This window comes from Bos javanicus, chromosome 10 (genome assembly GCF_032452875.1).
Source record: "Bos javanicus breed banteng chromosome 10, ARS-OSU_banteng_1.0, whole genome shotgun sequence".
NCBI classification, from domain to species: domain Eukaryota; kingdom Metazoa; phylum Chordata; class Mammalia; order Artiodactyla; family Bovidae; genus Bos; species Bos javanicus.
In genome coordinates, this window is record NC_083877.1 from 1,351,547 (window position 1) to 1,373,010 (window position 21,464).

Sequence of the window (21,464 nt, forward strand, 5' to 3'; positions counted from 1 at the left end):
ACCTCTCTGCTCTTTAGTGAGTTACAAAAGCGTAAATGAGAATAACTGAGGGTCCTTGACTAGACCACAAAGGCTCAGATCATCATGGAGAAAAACTGAGGAAAACACCAGAATGAGAAAAGATGATGGAGTTGACAGATGTCCAAGTAATGCTATTAACTGCCCTTACTTCCTTTTTATAACTAGTTCTGCCTAAAATAATTCGGTAGCATAAATGTTCAGGTCCTTCCTTTCACCAAGAGGAGGAGAGAGAGCTCAGTTCCCCCAAGGGAATGCTCGGCTGTTTCCCCAGGGTGGTGTTTGTTAGACAAGAGATTACGGGGTCATGTGCATCAGAATGCCCTAGGTGTTTGCCAAAGAGCAGGTGCCCACACCTTACTTGGGGTGAAACTCTGAAATATGAAGATATTAAAGTCAGATAATTCTGATGCAGACAGTCCTAGGACCTCGTTTTCAAAAACAGTTCCTTAGAGATGGTTGATGTCTCCACTTTACCCTTTGTAGAATGAAAGCAAAATCTCACATTTTAAATTTATCATGACTCAGATCCAAGTAGACAGCCTTGGATTACAGATAGCCTATGATACATTTATGCACACAATGCATATATGTACTGTGATCATTTCAGTATTTTTATGCAGAGAAAACCAGACAAGTTGAGTTTACTGAAACAAATTCATCTAAAGGTAGACAATTGACCTTCCAGGACCCATGCGCTTCTCTGCATAAAACGCTTGTATCTAATCCTAGATGTCAGGGATGCTAAGTGATTGCACATCTCTTCACACATTTTAGCGTGTTGAACACTGAAGGGAAAAGTTCTGTGGGCCTCACTGTGGACCATTACAGGAAGACAGCTGTCCCTGGCTTCTGGTCAACAATCTGCAATGAAAAATTAATGTTTCAGTACTTCTGAATAGTCCACTTAATAATTTGGAAAGCAGAACCCATCTATCTGATGCTTACTAAGCATTTCTGGCTAGTAATTTGGACACATTTATTTTCTTTGACATTGCCTAATGGAGCTGTCTACTCCCCTCATGCACGTTGATAGTGACTGGCTAGAGTGTGTGCGTTCTGAACTCTGCAGTGAGGTGCGCGTGCCCCACAGGTGGAAGCAGACCGCCGTGGGCAGCCAACCTGAAAAGTTAAACCAACCAGTTCTCCAGGAGCTACTCAGTGGGCATGTTTGTTATTTTTACCTCTTAAGTTAAATCTCAGATCTTTCAGGGCTGGTCACTAGGAGTTTAAAAAAAAAGTTTTTGTTCCAGACTGTCAGTTTAAAAAAAATATTCAATCTTTAACTGAGTGGGAAAGCAAAAACAAAAAGTCAGTTAAAAGGAACACTGCGATTGCTTTACGCAGGTTTCAATTTCTGAACCTGGAGAAAGTGGTACTAGCAGAAAAATGTGACATAATTAAGACAATAGCTTGAAAACTGGAGTAAGAATCGATGATAACGATGATGGTAAAGGAGGAGGTGGGGAAGAAGGAGGAGAAAAACTTGGGAGAATTTTTGTCTATAACATTGTTAGTAACTGATTAGAAACGCACGGTCCCTAAGGAAAAGTGAAAAGGGGGCGGGTGGCACACAGCCAGAGAAAGGAAGAATCCAAGATCCGTGCTTATATTTCATCAGTCCTTAAATTCATCCAAGAAATGGCATAAATGTTGTAAAAGGAGAGGTGAAACAGTGGATTTTCATTGGTGTAATCAAGTATGTACAGGCTCCTTCTAACTACCTGAGGACAGTAATTCTAGGAGACAGGCTGCTTTCACTGTAGGGGCATGTTCGCTACTCTGATTATAAACTTTGGCACAGCAAGTCTTCCCAAACCTGTCTTTACCAATTCATGCCTCCCAGTTCAACATTTGACACTGTCAGCTTAGTTTTTCATTCCAAGAAAGGTGATAAAGTCAAATGCGACTAAAATGGCTCTTCATATTTAGGAAAACAGCTATTGGAATTTTATCCAGTTTCACAGAATTTCTGTGAATTTCAGCTATTGAAAACAGAGTAACTAAAAGTTACAGATGGATATAAATATTTCAATTATCCACTGTAATAAGTGTAGCTAATAAATATTCTTATTGCTTTGGGACTTTTATTTCAAGAAAAATTCCAAATGTTAAATGCTACATTTTAAAGTTAGGGTCCAGTTCAGTCACTCAGTCATGTCTGACTCTTTGCGACCCCATGGACTGCAGCACGCCAGGCCTCCCTGTCCATCAACAACTACCGGAGATTGCTCAAACCCATGTCCATTGAGTCAGTGATGGCATCCAACCATCTCATCCTCTGTCGTCCCCTTCTCCTTTCTCCTTCAATCTTTCCCAGCATCAGGGTCTTTTCAAATGAGTCAGCTCTTCGCATCAGGTGGCCAAAGTATTGGCGTTTCACCTTCAACATCAGTCCTTCCAATGAATACTCAGGACTGATTTCCTGTAGGATGGACTGGTTGGATGTCCTTGCAATCCAAGGGACTCTCAAGAGTCTTCTCCAACACCACAGTTCAAAAGCATCAATTCTTCAGTGCTCAGCCTTCTTTATAGTCCAACTCTCCCATCCATACATGACTACTGGAAAAACCATAGCTTTAACTAGATGGACCTTTGTTGGCAAATTAATATCTCCACTTTTTAATATGCTGTCTAGGTTGGCCATAACTTTTCTTCCAAAGAGTAAGTGTCTTTTAATTTCATGGCTGCAGTCACCATCTGCAGTGACTTTGGAGCCCAAGAAAATAAAGTCTGACACTGTTTCCACTGTTTCTCCATCTATTTGCCATGAAGTGATGGGACCAGATGCCATGATCTTCGTTTTCTGAATGTTGAGCTTTAAGCCAACTTTTTCACTCTCATCTTTCACTTTCATCACGAGGCTCTTTAGTTCTTCTTCATTTTCTGCCATAAGGGTGGTGTCATCTGCATATCTGAGGTTATTGATATTTCTCCTGGCAATCTTGATTCCAGCTTGTGCTTCCTCCAGCCAAGCATTTCTCATGATGTACTCTGCATATAAGTTAAATAAGTACGGTGACAATACAGCCTTGACGTACTCCTTTTCCTATTTGGAACCAGTCTGCTGTTCCATGACCAGTTCTAACTGTTGCTTCCTGACCTGCATATGGATTTCTCAAGAGGTAGGTCAGGTGGTCTGGTATTCCCATCTCTTGAAGAATTTTCCATAGTTTGTTGTGATGCACACAGTCAAAGGCTTTGGCATAGTCAATAAAGCAGAAGTAGACATTTTTCTGGAACTCTGGCTTTTTCAGTGATCCAGTGGATGTTGGCAAGTTTGATCTCTGTTTCCTCTGCCTTTTCTAAAACCAGCTTGAACATCTGGAAGTTCACGGTTCACATATTGCTGAAGCCTGGCTTGGAGAATTTTGAGCATTACTTTACTAGCATGTGAGATGAGTGCAATTGTGTGGTAGTTTGAGCATTCTTTGGCATTGCCTTTCTTTGGGATTGGAATGAAAACTGACCTTTTCAGCCCTGTGGCCACTGCTGAGTTTTCCAAATGTGCTGGCACATTGAGTGCAGCACTTTCACAGCATTGTGATTTTCTGGGTTGTGAAGATCTTTTTTTGTGCAGTCCTTCTGTGTATTCTTGCCACCTCTTAATATCTTCTGCTTCTGTTAGGTCCATACCATTTCTGTCCTTTATTGACCCCATCTTTGCATGTAATATTCCCTTGGTAGCTCTAATTTTCTTGAAGAGATCTCTAGTCTTTTCCATTCTATTGTTTTCCTCTATTTCTTTGCACTGATCGCTGAGGAAGGCTTTCTTATCTCTCCTTGCTATTCTTTGGAACCCTGCATTCAAATGGGTATATCTTTCCTTTTCTCCTTTGCTTTTTGCTTCTCTTCTATTCACAGCTATTTGTAAGGCCTCCTCAGACAACCATTTTGCTTTTTTGCATTTCTTTTTCTTGGGGATGGTCTTGCTCCCTGTCTCCTATACAATGTCACAAACCTCCATCCATAGTTCATCTGGCACTGTATCAGATCTAGTCCCTTAAATCTATTTCTCACTTTCACAGTATAATCGTTAGGGATTTGATTTAGGTCATACATGAATGGTCTAGTTGTTTACCCTACTTTCTTCAATTAAAGTCTGAATTTGGCAATAAGTAGTTCATGATCTGAGCCACAGTCAGCTCCCGGTCAGAGATAGCACTGGTAAAGTCAGTGAATATATTTTCTTAATTTTTGACTACTTTCATTTGAGCAGTAAGAGAGTTTCCCAAGGAGAATCTCTAAATCTCTTGCTTTCAATTTGCTAAGGAAGGATTTGTTTTTGCTACTTCATGAAATTAAAAAACCCTACTGTTCTTCCCCCCTTCTAGATAGAGTTCACTTTTGATATAGCATCCTCAGAATCTGCTAAAATGACTATATGACAACATGGAAAAGGAATCAGTTCAGTTCAGTTTGGTCACTCAGTCGTGTCTGACTCTTTGTGAACCCATGGACTGCAGCACGCCAGGACTCCTTGTCCATCACCAACTCCTGGAGTTTACTCAAACTCACATCCATTGAGTCGGTGATGCCATCCAACCATCTCATCCTCTGCCGTCCCCTTCTCCTCCCACCTTCAATCTTTCCCAGCATCAGGGTCTTTTCAAATGAGTCAGTTCTTCACATCAGGTGGCCAAAGTACTGGAGTTTCAGCTTCAGCATCAGTCCTTTTAATGAATATTCAGGACTGATTTCCTTTAAGATGGACTGGTTGGATCTCCTTGCAGTCCAAGGGACTCTCAAGAGTCTTCTCCAACACTACAGTTCAAAAGCATCAATTCTTCGTCACGCAGCTTTCTTTATAGTCCAACTTTCACATCCATACATGACTACATGACTATATGGAAAATGAATAGGGTATAGTAATAAGTAAAAACCAGGGTTCAAAATTGGATTCACGAAATGACTGCTTTACAATGATCTCTCTCTCTCTCTTTCTCTCTCTCTCTCTCTCTCTCTCTCTCTCTCTCTCTATATATATATATATATATATATATATGCAGGTAAGATGATAAGAAAATGGGTGAAAACGAAGCCAAATGGTTTCTTGCGAAGTGAGATTTAGAATGAATAATTTCTAGTTTAAAATTTCCATTACCATTATTATATTGTTTGAAAAAATAACTTCTTTTACAAAGAATCAATTGACTTCTACTGTGAAAACTATAAAATGTTGTTGAAAGAAATTAAAGAAGACACAAGTAAATGAAAAGCCATCCAGTATACATCGATTGGAAGGTGTGATATTGTTAAGACATCAGTACTACTCAAAGTGGTATCCCAGATTCAACACAATCTCTATCAAGATTCCAACTACATTATTTTCATAAATAGAAAAATTCATCCTAAAATTCATGTGGGATTTCAAGAGACTCCAAATAGTTAAATGATCTTGAAAAAAAAAGAAAAAAGTTGGAGGTCTCACATTTCCTGATTTCAAAACTTTCTACAAAATCCCAGTAATCAAAACAGTGTGATTATTGGAATCATGACAGACATATAAACCAATGAAACAGAATATAGAACTCAGAAATAAATCCTCTCATATATAGTCAAACGATTTTCAACAAGGATGCCAAGACCAAGGATGCTGAATGGGGAAAGGACAGATTTTTCAATCAGTGGTGTTGTTAAACTAGACATCCATATGCAAAAGAATGAAACTGAACCCTTATCTTACACCGTATATAAAAATTCACTCAAAATGAATCAGAGACCTAAACATAAGAGCTAAACCCATAAAACTGTTAGAAAAAAACTGAGAAAAATTTCCATGACACAGAATTTGACAATGTGAAACTAAAAACACAAGCAGCAAAAGAAAAAATATAAATAAACTGAACTTCTTCAAAATTAAAAATATTTGTGCATCAAAGGACTCTATCAACAGAGTGAAAAGGCAACCCACAGAATGGCAGAAAATATCTGCAAATTGTGTATCTGATAAGGGATTGATATCTAAATTATATAAAGAACTATTATAATTCAACAACAACAAAATAAAGAACCTGATTTAAAAATGGGGAAAAGATTTGCACAGACACTTGTCCAAGAAAATATACAAATGGTCAGTTAAGCATATGCAAGAATGTTCAATATCATTAGTGATTAGGGAAGTGCCAAGCAAAACCACAATAAGATAATAAGTCACACTCGTTATGATGGTTATTAAAAAATGAAACAAAACAGAAAAAAATACATGTTGTGAAGGATGTAGAGAAACTGGAACCCTTGTCATTGTTTCAGGGAATGTTGAATGGTGCAGCCGCTGTGAAAAACAGTATGGCAATCCCTCAAAAAATTAAAAATAGCATTACCACATGATCTAGCAATTCCATTTCTGAGTATATACCCAAAAGAAATGAAAGCAGAGACTTGAACAGATTTTTATGTATGTTCATAGCAGCTTTATTCCCAATGTGAAAGTCACTCAGTTATGTCTGACTCTTTGCGACCCCATGGACTATAGCCTGCCAGGCAAGAATATTAGATTGGGGTGCCATTTCCTTCTCCAGGGGATCTTCCTGGATTAGGGATGGAACCAGCGTCTTCTGCATTGGTAGGTGGGTTATTTACCACTGAGCCACCAGGGAAGCCCTTATTCCTTCGCCAATGGTAGAAGCAACCCAAGTGTTCACTGAGGGATGAATGGATAACAACATGTGGTAAAAAATGGAAGGGCTTCTCTGGTGGCTCAGCTGGTGAAGAATCTTCCTGCAATGCCAGAGATCTGGGTTTGATCCCTGGGTTGGGAAGATCCCCTGGAGAAGGGAAAGGCTGCCCACTCCAGTATTCTGGCCTAGAGAATTCCATGGACTTTATAGTCCATGGTGTAGTAAAGAGTTGGACACGACTGAGCAACTTTGACTTCATTCCCATACAATGGAAAATTATTCAGCCTTTAAAAAGTAAGAAATTTTGACACATGCTACAACATGGATGAACCTTGAAGATATTATGCTAAGTGAAATAAGCCAGTCACAAAAGGACAAATCTTGCAAATCTCCTCTTATGGGCTACCTACAGTAGTCAAATTTATAGAGACAGAAAATAGAATAATGGTTGCTAGGGAGTGGAGGAAAGAAGAAAAGGGAGCTTTTTTTTTTTTTTTAATGCATTTCTATTTTTTATAGAGTTTAAGTTTTGCAAGAGGAAAAGAGTTCTGGGGAATACCCTGGTGATTCAGGGGTTAGGACTCCAGCTTTCATTGCCAAGGGAGGACCTAGATTTAATTCCTGGTCAGGGAACTAAGATCCCACAGGCAGTGTGGAGGGGCAAAACGAAACAAAACGAAAAGAGTTCTGGAGATGGTTGGTGGTGATGGTTGCACAGCAGTAAGAAAGTGTTTACATCACTGAACTTCACACTTAATTCTGGTTAAAATGGAGGAATTAAGTAGAATGGGGACCAGTGACTTGCAGTGGCAACACCCTGACAAGATGGGTACAAGGGACGTAGAGCACTATCTACAAAGGAAAACGATACACACGCAGGAAATGCTCCAGACCAGAAGTACTGCAGGAATTCAGGGAGGGAACTGGGAGAGATGGAGTTGAAGTCAGCTTTGGAGACTGAGTAGGAGTGGATTACATGGAGCTGGCGGCATTGAACTGAGGGAACAGTTAATGAATTAGCTATTAACATGGGCACCACTGGCACCACTGACACTCGGTATCGTACTGTTTCTGTCTGAGGGAGCTGTCCTGGACATTGTGGGACGCTTGGCATCATCCCGGGCCTCTACATACTGGATGACAGTATCCTCTTTCTCACCCCAGTTGGAACAATCAAAAATGACTGGTATTTGAGAAACACTGATATATGGTAAGGCCTCCCCAGACAGCCATTTTGCTTTTTTGCATTTCTTTTCCATGGGAATGGACTTGATCCCTGTCTCCTGTCCAATGTCATGAACCTCATTCCATAGTTCATCAGGCACTCTATCTATCAGATCTAGGCCCTTAAATCTATTTCTCACTTCCACTGTATAATCATAAGGGATTTGACTTAGGTCATACCTGAATGGTCTAGTGGTTTTCCCTACTTTCTTCAATTTCAGTCTGAATTTGGCAATAAGGAGTTCATGGTCTGAGCCATAGTCAGCTCCTGGTCTTGTTTTTGATGACTGTATAGAGCTTCTCCATCTTTGGCTGCAAAGAATATAATCAATCTGATTTCGGTGTTGACCATCTGGTGATGTCCATGTATAGAGTCTTCTCTTGTGTTGTTGGAAGAGGGTGTTTGTTATGACCAGTGCATTTTCTTGGCAAAACTCTATTAGTCTTTGCCCTGCTTCATTCCATATTCCAAGGCCAAATTTGCCTGTCACTCCTGGTGTTTCTTGACTTCCTACTTTTGCATTCCAGTCCCCTATAATGAAAAGGACATCTTTTTTGGGTGTTAGTTCTAAAAGGTCTTGTAGGTCTTCATAGAACCATTCAACTTCAGCTTCTTCAGCTTTACTGGTTGGGGCATAGATTTGGATTACTGTGATATTTAATGGTTTGCCTTGGAAACGAACAGAGATAATTCTGTCGTTTTTGAGATTGCATCCAAGTACTGCATTTTGGACTCTTTTGTTGACCATGATGGCCACTCCATTTCTTCTGAGGGATTCCTGCCCGCAGTAGTAGATATAATGGTCATCTGAGTTAAATTCACCCATTCCAGTCCATTTTAGTTCGCTGATTTCTAGAATGTCGACATTCACTCTTGCCATCTCTTGTTTGACCACTTCCAATTTGCCTTGATTCATGGACCTGACATTCCAGGTTCCTATGCACTATTGTTCTTTACAGCATTGGACCTTGCTTCTATCACCAGTCACATCCACAGCTGGGTATTCTTTTTGCTTTGGCTCCATCCCTTCATTCTTTCTGGAGTTATTTCTCCATTGATCTCCAGTAGCATATTGGGCACCTACTGACCTGGGGAGTTCCTCTTTCAGTATCCTATCATTTTGCCTTTTCGTACTGTTCATGGGGTTCTCAAGGCAAGAATACTGAAGTGGTTTGCCATTCCCTTCTCCAGTGGACCACATTCTGTCAGATCTCTCCACCATGACCTGCCCGTCTTGGGTGGCCCCATGGGCATGGCTTAGTTTCATTGAGTTAGACAAGGCTGTGGTCCTAGTGTGATTAGATTGACTAGTTTTCTGTGAGTATGGTTTCAGTGTGTTTGCTCTCTGATGCCCTCTTGCAACACCTACCGTCTTACTTGGGTTTCTCTTACCTTGGGCGTGGGGTATGTCTTCACGGCTGCTCCAGCAAAGTGCAGCCATTGCTCCTTACCTTGGATGAGGGGTATCTCCTCACCGCCGCCCTTCCTGACCTTTAACGTGGGATAGCTCCTCTAGGCCCTCCTGTGCCCACGCAGGAGGGCCTAGAGGAGGCCCTTCTTTGCTTTTCAGAGAAGTGAAAAGCAAAGGAGAAAAGGAAAGATATAAGCATCTGAATGCAGAGTGCCAAAGAATAGCAAGAAGAGATAAGAAAGCCTTCCTCAGCAATCAATGCAAAGAAATAGAGGAAAACAACAGAATGGGAAAGACTAGGGATCTCTTCAAGAAAATCAGAGATACCAAAGGAACATTTAATGCAAAGATGGGCTCGATAAAGGATAGAAATGGTATGGACCTAACAGAAGCAGAAGATATTAAGAAGAGATGGCAAGAATACACAGAAGAACTGTACAAAAAAGATCTTGACGACCCAGATAATCACGATGGTGTGATCACTCACCTAGAGCCAGACATCCTGGAATGTGAAGTCAAGTGGGCCTTAGAAAGCATCACTACGAACAAAGCTAGTGGAGGTGATGGAATTCCAGTTGAGCTATTCCAAATCCTGAAAGATGATGCTGTGAAACTGCTGCACTCATAATGCCAGCAAATTTGGAAAACTCAGCAGTGGCCACAGGACTGGAAAAGGTCCGTTTTCATTCCAATCCCAAAGAAAGGCAATGCCAAAGAATGCTCAAACGACCGCACAATTGCACTCATCTCACACGCTAGTAAAGTAATGCTCAAAATTCTCCAAGCCAGGTTTCAGCAATATGTGAACCGTGAAATTCCTGATGTTCAAGCTGGTTTTAGAAAAGGCAGAGGAACCAGAGATCAAGTTGACAACATCTGCTGGATCATGGAAAAAGCAAGAGAGTTCCAGAAAAGCATCTATTTCTGCTTTATTGACTATGCCAACGCCTTTGACTGTGTGGATCACAATAAACTGTGGAAAATTCTGAAAGAGATGGGAATACCAGACCACCTGATCTGCCTCTTGAGAAATTTGTATGCAGGTCAGGAAGCAACAGTTAGAACTGGACATGGAACAACAGAGTGGTTCCAAATAGGAAAAGGAGTTCGTCACGGCTGTATATTGTCACCCTGTTTATTTAACTTATATGCAGAGTACATCATGAGAAACACTGGACTGGAAGAAACAGAAGCTGGAATCAAGATTGCCGGGAGGAATATCAATAACCTCAGATATGCAGATGACACCACCCTTATGGCAGAAAGTGAAGAGGAACTCAAAAGCCTCTTGATGAAAGTGAAAGTGGAGAGTGAAAAAGTTGGCTTAAAGTTCAACATTCAGAAAACGAAGCTCATGGCATCCGGTCCCACCACTTCATGGGAAATAGATGGGGAAACAGTGGAAACAGTGTCAGACTTTATTTTTCTGGGCTCCAAAATCACTACAGATGGTGACTGCAGCCATGAAATTAAAAGACGCTTACTCCTTGGAAGGAAAGTTATGACCAACCTAGACAGCACATTCAAAAGCAGAGACATTACTTTGCCAACAAAGGTCCATCTAGTCAAGGCTATGGTTTTTCCTGTGGTCATGTATGGATGTGAGAGTTGGACTGTGAAGAAGGCTGAGCACCGAAGAATTGATGCTTTTGAACTGTGGTGTTGGAGAAGACTCTTGAGATTCCCTTGGACTGCAAGGAGATCCAACCAGTCCATTCTGAAGGAGATCAGCCCTGGGATTTCTTTGGAAGGAATGATTCTAAAGCTGAAACTCCAGTACTTTGGCCACCTCATGCGAAGGGTTGACTCATTGGAAAAGACTCTGATGCTGGGAGGGATTGGGGGCAGGAGGAGAAGGGGACGACAGAGGATGAGATGGCTGGATGGCATCACTGACTCGATGGACGTGATTCTGAGTGAACTCCGGGAGTTGGTGATGGACAGGGAGGCCTGGCGTGCTGCGATTCATGGGGTTGCAAAGAGTCGGACATGACTGAGCGACTGATCTGGTCTCATATATGGAGCCTGTCTCTGAGCTAGAAAAGACATCATTGGATCAGAACAAAAAGCCCACTCACGACAGCATCTCTCACCCATGTACTCCAAGTGTCGCTTTTGGCACCTGATACAAAATGGATGGTGTATGCCTGTTTTGTTCATTCCTCTTTGAATGGTTCTACCAAAAGTTTGATTTGAAACCTTTAAAAGTTGGATAGAGACAGCCTAGAAGTAGATGGACCATTTTGGAAGCTTCTGTAATAAATGAGGAAAGAGATATAAAGACCTGAACTAAGGTTATGCTACGTGAAATAGAAAAGGGATGAATGCAACAATTTGTGTGAAGGAAGACTGTATGGAACTTGGGGGCAGAGGACAATGTATCTGGGTGAGCTGTGTTCACCCAGAAGGGCCCTGCTCTTACTGAGAAGCAGGGAAATCAAAATATATATAAGCAGAAGTCTCTAAAGAGATAACTGAGTGTTGAGTGTGAATAGTTATTGGTTATCAAATCATCTAAAGAATTTCTACAGAAAATAAGCAAGCTGAATAGGAAAGTACCTTGCAGGTAAAGAAGGCAAGCATAGTTAGACTTTCTTCAGTTTTCTTGCAAAAAGAAAAGAGAAATATAAGAGGAAGGACAAGGCGATAAGTACTACAAAATTCATTTTTCTGTTTTGTTGTGTTTGCTCTGAAATGGCAGTCTGAGATGTAAAGATGAATTCGATCTCTGATTTAGGATTCTGAAATCTGCATTTAAAGCTAAGTGTATCCCTTTAAAAAGCTCCAAGAGAATAAAAACTGTGCTTTTTATAATTCTAAACCATTTCCCCATTTTCATGGAGGAAATACACACAAAGCAAGGGCAAAATTTCAGCATGAGGGCCTCCCCCTGGTGCATAGCCTTGGACTTCGCTAAGCTGGTGAGCATCCCATTGTCATTTGAGAAAGCCAGCTGCACAGTTAGATAGAGTGAGCCTGTCTCTGCAACTCCAAGACTGTAATTATGCTAAAATGGGATCCTGCAGCAGTGAATATAAAGAGAAGCTTTGGAATATCTCTCCTACACTAAACAACTTTATGGTTGAAAGGAAGCAATTACTGAGAACAAGATGAGGCTAAGTAAAAACAGCATAACTTTCCAACTTTTTAACTTGGTTATTGATAGAATTGTGCTGACCTCAAACAGTTTTTGCTTTTTTTCCCCTGAAGCCATAATAATTCCAGTTTTCTAGCTTTATTTTTAGATTAAATGGAAAAAAAAATTTTTTTTAAATTAACCATCTCCCTCACTTAATTTAAAGCAACTTTCTATACTGGCTTAACAGTATCAGTAAGTCTACCAAAGTCTTTAGGTTCAGTTATCCCTCCCACCAAAACCTGGAGGGACACTAGTATCCAATTAAGTCCTCTACAACTTACTTGATGCAGCAACTCTACCTTCCCAAGTTATCACCGTCCAGCTAGGAGGAAAGTTTTCTGGGGACAGGACAGACATGAAAAGAGCAGAATATGAGGGTTCCTAATTATTTTTCTTCTCTGGTGACAGAAGTTAGCAAAAATAGGAAATTGCAGATAGAACAGGAATATGTCTGAGGCTGGAAACCATAAGTGAGTACCCCCTACAAAAGTGCATCCATCACCTTCTCACTCTGCCTCTGCTGCCTGCAGTTGAAAACGTCCACCTTGAATTCCATATCCCCTGGGTACATCAACAAGTTAAGAAACAGCAAGGGAGTGCTTGAACAGACAGACTTGATACATACAGGTTAATTAGCTTAATAATCCTAGAACCCAAAGATCAACTTTTACCTAAATTATAGGGATAGTTACCACTCAGTGATATTTATCACATTTCTGGAGGTCTCAGCCAAGTATAGGACAACAGGAAGAAATTGGAAGAGAAATACTGAAAAGAAGTTGACAAAGGTGTCATGATCTCTTAATGACAGTGATATAAAATTTCAGGCAATCAAAGGAAAAAACAATGAGGTCTACTGAGGGGTATGAGTAAGGAGGCCAGGTATAACTATAAGCAGGTCAAATCAGTAAGTTTCTTACATATCAGCAGTAATCAATTATAAAATATAATGTAAAAAAGATTAAATAAGAGGAATTTAAAAATAAATCAGCATATGTCCATCCAGTATAATATATACAGCCATTACAAAGAAGTGGAAGTGGATCTCCATAAAATGATATGAAAGATACTCAGTAATAGGAAATAGCAAGGTCCAAATAGTATGTAAAGTGAAGTGAAAGTGTGTCCAACTCTTTGCAACCCCATGGGGGTCCATGGAATTCTCTAGGCCAGAACACTGGAGTGGGTAACCTTTCCCTTCTCCAGGGGATCTTCCCAGCCCAGGGATTGGACCCAGGTCTCTTGCATTGCAGGCAGAGCCTTTACTAGCTGAGCCACAAGGGAAGCCCAAGAACATTGGCGTGAGTAGCCTATCCCTTCTCCAGCGGATCTTCCCTACCCAGGAATCAACCCGGGGTCTCCTGCATTGCAGGCAGATTCTTTACCAACTGAGCTATCAGGGAAGCCCCAGTATGTAAAGGATTAAAGTAAATAAAATAAAATTATATGTATATATATGTGTGTGTGTGTATATATATATAATCCATACATAAAATATGATATGTATGATTTATATGGGTGCATGTACATATATATGTGTATACACACATCTATGAATAATCTGAAAAAACATAAACAAATACTTTAAGGTAGTTATCTTAGGGGTGGGGGGCAGAGCTGAAATTATGGCTAATTTTCTCTTTCTATTTCTGTATTTCTCTAATATTTTCCCATGACAATTATATATCACATTTGAAATACAGAAAAAGCAACAAAGGTAAAAATTTAAGAAAAAAAATCTAGACTCTTCTTGAGTTCTCCGTTCATTAGAGCTGCGAAGTACTCTGGGTTCATCAGCTAGTCAAACACCTTCCTTTCCCTGAGAATTTGAAAGCTCATCTCCTTAAGTAAGATTGCAATTGAAGATGAAATAGCTCCAGAAATGGAACCAAATGTTCTAAGATACCCTACAAACCCCCAGTCCCGCCCAGCATCCTGGGTGCTGCTGACGATACAGGCAAAGCAAGCCAGGACCCACCTCTCAGGAGTTCCCTGCCTGCTCAGAAAATGGGGCAGAAGGGCTCCTAAAGAGACACCGGCAGTGGGGCTGGGGGAAAAAAGTTTTAAGGTTTAATTTTTAAGTGAAAGAAATTGTGTATTAATATTAGTAAATCAAAATTTATTTGAAAAGACAGCATTGGAAAATTCCCATTTCCTCTGGTGTTTAAATGGACTTTAAAAACATTTCTTTTGGTTATGTCAGTAAATCACATTTATTCTAGAAATTTAGAAAATATTACAAAGTATGAAGAAGAAATAAAAATAATCTATACTCAGGTTTTCCAGAGGTAATCAAGATTAGTATTTTTGTATATTGATATTTCCTTTAGTCTTTTTATCAATGTATACATATATTTAATAAAAGTAACCTTAGCTATTTTCCTCTGACAACACCTGGTGAACAGTTTTCCATGCCATCTTTGAAATATTATTATATCAAAACATAAATAATCCATAATGACACACTAATATAAACTTTTTGAGTAAGAAAAATTAGTTCCACCAGCACCAAGAATTTTTCTGTGTTATTTACTGCTGTGTCCTCAGTGCAGAGAATGGAGCCCAGTTCCTCATGGAACTCAATAAACGTTAGGGACTGACTCTCATTTGCCCAGGCAAGTGGTGCTGAAGCTTCAAGGTATATAAGAATTATCAGGGGAAGGTGGAACTCTGCTCAGTGTGATGTGGCAGCCTGGATGGGAGGGGAGTTTGGGGGAGAATGGATACATGTGAATATATGGCTTAGTCCTTTTGCTGTCCATCTGAAACTATCCCAACATTGTTAATGGGCTATACCCAATTACAAATTAAAAAGTTAAAAATTTTAAAAAATGATATAAGAGAATAAAGAATTATTAGGGAGATTCCCTGGTGGTCCAATGGGTAGGACCCAGAGCTTTCACTGCAGTGACCTGGGTTCAATACTTGGTCAGAGAACTAAGGTTCCACAAGTTGCCTCCCCTGCAAGGCTAAAAGGAAAAAAGAACTATCAGGAGACTTTGTGAACTCAAAATTCCCACATCTCAGTCTGAATCAAAGATGCTGATCCAGATATGTTCAAATATCTTTATTCCACCAACTTTGGGTAAGTCCAGGAGACTCTGATGCCAGGACCATGCTCTGGGAAACACTGCCTAGGACTAAATACACAGAAGCAGATTACTGGATCAAAAACATATTTTTTAAGATAGATACTTTTTAAGACCTCTGCTTTATATTGTTAATTTACCTTACTGAAAGGTTTGGCCAATTTACCAGTGAACTACATTAAAGAAGAGTCCTCTCTGCCTTTTAATAAATAAAATTACCTATTTTGCTATTTTGCTGTCTTTTACAAACAGCATGTATTTTCAGTTTAAAAACTCATTACTGATTTGATAGGGATGAGGAAGAGGAATTAATTTCTCACTAAAAGTTTAAAAACCTCACAAAAGAACATCACAGTCATCTATAGTCACACTGTCTCGTATAAACCACCCCTACCCACCTCTTGGTTATCTGTTTCTTGTCTTTGTTGTTTAAAGGAAAAAAAATCACTACTGTTTTCATTAAAATGGCATGTGCTAGTTATAAAGAACATACGTACTATGGAAAAAGTTATATATAAAGGTAAAAAAAGCCCTGGGCTGCACCATCTAGAGATAATTAGAGTTAACATTAGAAAAGCATGATTTTAGACATCTTTCTAAAATAATAAAGTGTCAGACTTTATTTTTTTGGGCTCCAAAATCACTGCAGATGGTGACTGCAGCCATGAAATTAAAAGACGCTTACTCCTTGGAAGAAAAGTTATGACCAACCTAGATAGCATATTCAAAAGCAGAGACATTACTTTGCCAACAAAGGTCCATCTAGTCAAGGCTATGGTTTTTCCAGTGGTCATGTATGGATGTGAGAGTTGGACTGTGAAGAAAGCTGAGCACCAAAGAATTGATGCTTTTGAACTGTGGTGTTGGAGAAGATTCTTGAGAGTCCCTTGGACTGCAAGGAGATCCAACCAGTCCATTCTGAAGGAGATCGGTCCTGGGTGTTCTTTGGAAGGAATGATGCTAAAGCTGAAACTCCAGTACTTTGGCCACCTCATGCGAAGAGTTGACTCATTGGAAAAGACTCTGATGCTGGGAGGGATTGGGGGCAGGAGGAGAAGGGGACGACAGAGGATGAGATGGCTGGATGGCATCACTGACTTGATGGACGTGAGCCTGAGTGAACTCTGGGAGTTGGTGATGGACAGGGAGGCCTGGTGTGTTGCAATTCATGGGGTCCCAAAGAGTCAGACACGACTGAGTGACTGAACTGAACTGAACTGAGACATCTTTTTATGCATGTCTATAGAATCAGGTGAATAAGAGAAGAAGGGATAGAGAGCTGGTTGGCTGGATGGAGAGCAAGGGTAAACTTTCATAAAAATGGAATCATAATATAGATAACAGTTGTTACACTATCTTTGTCATTACCTGGGTTCTCTTCTGGGATTCTGTTAACTGTTCTGTGCCAGGGTTCACACTCTTCATTTGAGAGGGTATTGCACTCTTTTCAGTGGTTTGTAGGTTGGGTTTCCACAGAAGCAGAACCTGAGGGGAGGAAATGAGTAGAAGTGGTTGCATTTGGGAGGTGATCCCAAGAAGCACTGGAGAAGGCAACGGCACCCCACTCCAGTACTCCTGCCTGGAAAATCCCATGGATGGAGGAGCCTTGTGGGCTGCAGTCCATGGGGTCGCTAAGAGTTGGACACGGCTGAGCGACTTCACTTTCACTTTTCACTTTCATGCATTGGAGAAGGAAATGGCAACCCACTCCAGTGTTCTTGCCTGGAGAATCCCAGGGTCGGGGGAGCCTGGTGGGCTGCCGTCTATGGGGTCACACAGAGTTGGACACGACTGAAGCGACTTAGCAGCAGCAGCAGCCCAAGAAGCACTGGTCAGGGGAGAAAGAATGCAGGAGGGCAGGCAGGGGAAAGCAGAAAGTGGCGTTCTTACTGAGAGTTCAACAGGAACTCTGGCAGACAGCACAGAGCACACAGCAGGGTCAGCATGCATGCACTAGGGAGGAGCCCCTGGTTGTCAGTCAGCTTTGCTGGGAGGAGACATTCACTCCCCAGCACTGCTGCCTGCTCCACAAGAGGCCATGTGCATTCTGCTGGTCAGAAATAAACAAGACACTCCGAGCTGTAGGTGCTTGCCACTGGCAACCTGAAAAGCAAACATGGTAACTATGAATGCTGAGGAGGGGTGGACAAAGCCCCTACACTGTGGTTTGGGATTTTTTCCCCCAATTCATCCTGGAGCTCGAATTGTTCATGTTTGCCAGAGAGAGTTAACACTATTGCCCCCTGCTCTATTTTATCCATTTCTCCCCATATCCATTTCCACTCATCCTTAGTCAGAAGATGAAAGACAGGTACATATGCACTCAATATATTTGTCTCCAGATTTGGGAGTGTTGGTGACACTCCTCAGGATTTGACTGACTACCTTCAGTTTCTGAGAGTGGTAGTGAGGTTAGGAGCTGGGCTTTCCCGTATATCTAGCTTCTATGCTCTGTTCTAGAAGCTGGTATCCCCTCTGCAGCCCTTTATACCTCCAGCTGCCCCATTTAAAAAATTTGCTGTACTCTAGTTTAAAAATATATCCACAGATTCTTTGATGTCCTTCCCTTAAAAGGCAGAGGTAAATTCCTTGCCCCTGGAGTGTGGAGCTAAATTGTCTTCTAATGAACAGAATATGGTGGAAGTGAAGCTATGTGATTAGCCATCCTATTGTGAGCAAGCTTAGCAGCCCGATAGAGAGATCTGTAGGTCTGACTCTGTGAACAGCCAGCAAGGAACTGAAGCCTCCAGACAGCAGTGCATGAGTGAGGCTGGAGAGGGTCCTTCAACCCCAGCAAGTCTTCTCATGGAAAACCTGGAGCCAGAACCACCCAGCAAAGCCGTCTCTAGATTCTTGACTCCCCCAAACTGAAAAGGAATGTCATTTTAAGTCACTAAATTTGGGGGTGATTTGTTAAGCAGCAATAGAGAAATTATAAAATTGGTTAGATTTTCCATTTCCTAGTTAGATTCTTTTGGGTAACCTTGGGGCTGGCTATGACACTACATTTTGCTTTCCCTTTTTAAAATATGCAACTTAAATTCACCATATTACACCTCTGAAGTTAATGCTTTTGTCTTGAACATGGCATAATATGCTAAACTTTGCTTTTTACTCCTTTCTATTGCACATAAGTCATAAGGGAGCTGGGAGATCTTTCATCATTTTATTTCTTGGACGACAGTAAAGAGGGAAGGCATCCAGTCTGTCTTTTCCCTTCTAATTTTATCCATAAAGAGAACAAGATGCAGGTTAACACTTTTAGTTGACAAGAGGTACTTTAACAAGTTCTAGACAAAGGAAGCTGCCGATGCCGTCTCCAAGAACCTCTTCCCTTTCTCTATCTGCTTCCAGAGCGCCTCTTGGAGCCTCGGGATTGTCCAGTCTCTCAGGCAGCAGCACTGCTGCTGTCTTCCCTCTGGTTCAAACTGATGGGAATTGATTGCGCTTCTGGATCACAAGGCTCATAGTCTCCATTTTCTCTGTTTGAAATCTCTAAGAAATGTTTTTCTCTTATAAAGTTCACAGTGGCATTTTATTCTTAGAAACAGCAGATGAAGGACATGGAGCAAAGGGCAGAATCAGACAAACAGGGAGATTATGACTTAATGAAATTACAGTAGAGGCTTCTCAGAAACTAAATTAACAGTTACTCCACTTGAAGCAACTCTTGCAACTCAATTTTTTTTTTCTTTTTTGCAACTCAGCTTTTAAAAAATTTCTTGCAACTCAGTTTTTATAGTAACTTAAAATCACTTTAAAATCAAAATCTTCTCTTTTGAAATGTAAGAATTAGAGAATAGGGTCTCAAGCCATCCTTGATGACTTGAAAAAAAAAATCTCCATTAGAAACACGAAATCATACATACTCTATGATACGAATCATGTGAAAAGTATGTGTATATGTGGAAAAAGATTAGGAGAACTAAAGGAATGTAAACAGCTATTTCCTGTAGGCTGAGACATTATAGGTAAACTTTTTGAAACCATGAAATTGAAATCTTTCCGAAAGAAAGAAATATAACTACATATGCTTGGGTGGATTTCTGTAAACACGCCGTGCTACAGAATTTTAAAAAGTAAACTGGGCTGGGATTATGAAGGAGAGAGAATAAGACTGTTCTTTCATTCTGGCTGAAGGAAGGCGTCTGGGCTGAGACTGCACTCGTGCTGGGGAAAAACTCCTTCTGCTTCCTTCCCTTTCCAGCTTAACCTCATTTCACTATAATCTGCTTTTCTTCTCTCTTGATAGAAAATCTCCAAATTAGCTGACATTGAATTATTTTGTCTGAACAAAAATAATGATAATAAAATCTATAAAAAATGAAACCTGGTATGTATGTCCCAATTTAAAAATCAAACCAGCTTGGTGGCATCTCAGGGATTGAGCTTGCTGTCACCTTTGGCTCTTAAGAAACGACAGCCTGCCTCCTCCTCCTCCCACATCTATAACTCTGAGTGCGGAAATGACCTAAGAGAGAGAGCAAAGCAGGCTGTGGAGCCATCTTATGACTGGAAAAATAAGTGGGCCTGCTTATTAGGTCTGTCTGTAAAACTCTGATCTGTTACACCCCATTCATTAAAAAAGGTAATAAGTACCATAGATTGCCTTACAGATGTGCACGTGGTTAACTTTAAAAATGTGGTTATCTCCAGGAGGAATGACGATTGGAGAAGGGCCAGTTGCTGGGCAAGGTCAAACTGTTTCCATCTGCCCTGGGAGCTGCTGAGCACTGATCTTTTATGCCAGATTTGAACACTGGGGTCAGCAAGGTCTTTGTCATCTCTTGGCAAGCACAGAGGGGGTGGAGGTGAACGTCAGTCAGACCAGAGGCAATAGATCTCTACCCAGGGGACCCAGCCCTGACCTCAGTGCTTGAGCAGAGGTGATCTCACAGAGGCTATGTTTGTTTTTCGTCTTTTTCACTTTTTTACCTATTTTTAAAAAAATCAGTCTATCCGCCTCCTTCAGGATTCCCTGGTGGCTCAGAGGTAAAGAACCCACCTGCCAATGCAGGAGATATGGCTTTGATCCCTGCATCAGGAAGATCTCCTGGAGAAGAAAATGACAACCCAGACCAGTATTCTTGCTTAGAAAACCCCATGGACAGAGGAGCCTGGCAGGCTACAGTCCATGGGGTTGCAAAGAGTTGGACGTTATTTAGTGGTTGAGCATGCACACTTCCTCCTCCAGAATGTGAGCTCCAAGAAGGTAGGGAATGTTTGTTCATTGCCGTATCCCCAGCACGAGTATCGTAGAAAGTGGTTCGGTCAGTGACTCGTGCTGGGTATGGATGACTCTGGGGAGAGAAGGAGTTGAGGGTGGGAGAGGGGGTTCAAAGTCTGGATCATAAGAATTAGATATTTTCCAAAGATTACCAGGGCCAAGTGTCAGGAATCATAAGCAAGAGAAGCCAGGGACAGAGCTGAGGATCTTGCTAACATGTGGGTTCTGATTCAGTAGGTTTGGGGTGAGGCCTGAGACTGCATTTCTAACAAGACTCCGGATGCTGCCTTTGGTCCAGGGACCACACTTGGAAGAACAAGGTTCTAAATTCAGGTCTGCTGTTGACTCCACGGAGGAGCCTGGGTACCCTGTGATAAGTGGGAGAGAGTGAAGAGTGAAGACCTGGGTAGGGTGATGGCCACAGTGGGTCTGTGAGCAGCTCGGGGCGAGCACAGCTGGTGAGCAGCCTCAGCTCTGGCTTTTTTAGAGCCCCTGGCTTTGGGAGAAGTAAGGTCTTTCATCTTTAAAAAAATGAATAAATAACCTGTGGCTTATTTTCTTACATCCCATTTCATGCTGTGACCTGACTTACTACAAAGGTCAGAATCTCTGTCTTTAAAAATGTAAGTGAAAATAATTAAAAATAAAAATTAAAAAAACAGAAAAATAAACATGGTTTCAGTCTCAAAATTTCTGGAACTCATCTCACCTATCAACCCACCTCTCTTTTCACCT

At 41.0% G+C, this 21,464-nt stretch overlaps 1 long non-coding RNA gene across 1 annotated transcript in view; it reads right to left on the reverse strand.

Annotated features, from left to right (window-relative positions):
• The window catches only part of LOC133255521 (uncharacterized), a 42,982-nt gene extending 22,428 nt beyond the window's left edge, over positions 1-20,554 (reverse strand). Inside the window, exons 1-2 of the long non-coding RNA XR_009738958.1 lie at positions 20,508-20,554; positions 16,871-16,987 (exon numbers count right to left, since the gene is read on the reverse strand). This is a non-coding gene — a long non-coding RNA (uncharacterized LOC133255521). The remainder of the gene's footprint in view (positions 1-16,870; positions 16,988-20,507) is intronic.
• Positions 20,555-21,464: the final 910 nt, after the last annotated feature.